The sequence below is a fragment of the Electrophorus electricus genome, chromosome 18 (assembly GCF_013358815.1).
Source record: "Electrophorus electricus isolate fEleEle1 chromosome 18, fEleEle1.pri, whole genome shotgun sequence".
Classification (NCBI taxonomy): Eukaryota; Metazoa; Chordata; class Actinopteri; order Gymnotiformes; family Gymnotidae; genus Electrophorus; species Electrophorus electricus.
This window is the reverse complement of record NC_049552.1, coordinates 13,391,659-13,394,158: the sequence shown is the minus strand read 5'-3', so window position 1 is coordinate 13,394,158 and position 2,500 is coordinate 13,391,659. Positions and strand designations below refer to the sequence as shown.

Below are 2,500 nucleotides of genomic sequence, written 5' to 3'. Positions count from 1 at the left end.
AAGTCCACTTTTAATGATGTCATTAGTGGACATGACTTTAAGCCCAGAGAAGAATTTGAATTCTGTGACTTGGTGTGGACTCTGGTAAGCACACTAGAAGAGTGAGTTCAGAACACATGAATCACCCTGGTGATGGCCAGGGCAGGGTTTGGCAGAAGTCCTTTGGATCTGAGACAATGAAGACAGCTGTTCTTAACCAGATCAAATTCTTTCCTAAAATCAGTAGGATCCTCAGTACCTTCAAGGCCAGGATGACCTGCTCCGTGATCCGAGGTCCTTGGTGGGGAGGAAGATGGATCCTTTCTTTCCGTTGCAACCGCAACCTTTACACAACATTTTAGGAAAGGTTTGACAGGGAAGTCAAGCTCTTGCGTGTCCTGTAGTTCACCCGAAAGAAACGGCAAGAATGTGTGCCATCCGGAAGGATTCGATTATCAGGTCTTGGCCTTTGTTGATCTGTGTCAGGTGTCAGGTATTTACTCCTGCTACACATTTAAAATGTGTACAGGTATGTCACAAGCAACAGGGCAAAGCGCAACCAGATTTGGAAGTTTTTATGCTTCCCACATGGAGTGAATTACCTACCCTAGCAAAATACGAGGCTCATCAGAAGTTCATATCCGCCGAGTTTCTTCGATTCGTCCCCACGGCGGAGATTTCACTTATTCTGGGAAGAGACATCATTCAGGAATATTCCATCATTCAGGAAAGGTTCCATCCTTGTCAGAAGGTAGTCCTTGGGTAGGTGACGGTAGAGTGTGTTTGTGATGGTGTGTGTCTTGGTAGTATGCAAAACCCTCAGTATTTAACATTTCTAGAAGTATAAGACTGGGAAATGGATACCCCACCTTCATGATCTGTGTTAGTAGCATCCACATCAAGAAGACTGTCAGCCAGTACCAAGGAAGAAAAAGTCCCATTTCAGACCCATAAAATGCGTGTCAGCCGGTACAAAAAAGAATCTAGGACAAAGACAAACCAGCCACCCTTCCTGAGACTAATGGATATGAAGGTCCATCAGAAATGATCTGGGTTTCACAGCTGTTCTGCTATAGTCCGGACAGCTGCCCAACAATCATAAACTGGCCAGCTGCCTTCCTTCACTTACGTACATTCTCAGAGAGCTTAGGGATCACTTCAGAGTTGAGAATGGACATGCAGAACTTGCCCCACCAAAAAGTGGGAAGAAGAATGCCGATATCTGGCGAAATATCGGAGTACACCACCCTCAAAAACCATATCAAATAAGGATATTGTTTGAATCTGTGTCTCTGAATGGTGACTGTCTACCTGGGCCAACCACTCTTCTACAAAACATCCATGAAATGTTAGTCCTTTTGAACCTGAAGCCTCCCACAGAAAGCAGGTTATGAGAGAATTCCTTCCTGAAGATTTGGCTCGAGGCCTCACCCACTGACTTCTTACCAACACAGAGGAGCTCAGGGTTAAGCTGGGGCATCTGCAATGATGGGTTCACCTTTCAGGCCTCACAAGCAGCACAAGTATTTTTTTACATTTCCCTTATTTAGCTGATGCATTTATAAACAACTTGGCAGTGGTGGGGCTTGAACAGACAACATTCTGATTACTAGTCAAGTACCTTAACCACTGAACTCCACACTAGATGCAAGGTCATGTCATTGACCTATTAGGGACATTGATTCAACCTGACCAGGATCTACAGCAAGGACACCGGAATGTCATAGGCCTAGAGCTTGTACTGATGATTGGAGAGTTGAACCAATCCATAGTGTCTTCTCCAGCACATCCCAAATACTTTCAATGCCGTTAAGGTCGAAACTCTGTGGTTGCCAGTTCATGTGTGAAAATTATTGTTCATGCTCCCTGAACCACTCTCGCTCAACTTGAGCATGCTTCGTTATTCTGGAACACCCTGATTGTGTGTGACATGCAAAATGTGACTGTGTGTGTGTGAGGGAGAGAGTGAGTGTGAGTATATGAGCGTGCGGATGCTGACAGATGGCCATAGCTGCGGTGAGCCGTGTAGATTCCTCTGTGCTTACGTGGACGTTACTGTATGCTGTCCCCCTCCCTTGTTGGATAAAAGGTCTCATCGTTGTGCCGGGCAGACCCCAGAGACCCCTCCGCTTTGCAACACACTATGGTCAGCTCACCCTCAGCCTGTGCTGGCGTGCCCCAGACGTTCCCGCCGGCCGCTGAGGGGAGCGGATGCCTTCCCCGCGCGTACCCGGCATCCGTCCCTCTGTGGCAGGTAGCCCAGGTTCTGCACCGTTCTTCCGTTCTGCCCCTCTGAGCTTGGCTCTTCCCCACCAAAACAGATCCAGGACTGTGAATCTCCCCCTACGGGGCACAATCTGATTGGCTTGGTCTGGAGGAGAGTTTTACAAGCAGCTCTGCGGAGGGCTCCTTATTTATTCAGAAAGCAAATAAATGGAGACCCCCCCCCCCCCCCTCTCTTTATCTCTTCATTTCGCTATTTCCTTCTCTCTGCCTGTCTCTCTCTGCCTGTCTCTCTCTC

General features: G+C 47.6%; 1 protein-coding gene across 1 annotated transcript in view; it reads left to right on the top strand.

Moving 5' to 3' along the window:
* Positions 1 to 2,500, top strand: part of rem2 (RAS (RAD and GEM)-like GTP binding 2) — a 17,500-nt gene that overhangs the window by 11,312 nt on the left and 3,688 nt on the right. The gene's annotated exons all lie outside the window — the stretch shown is intronic.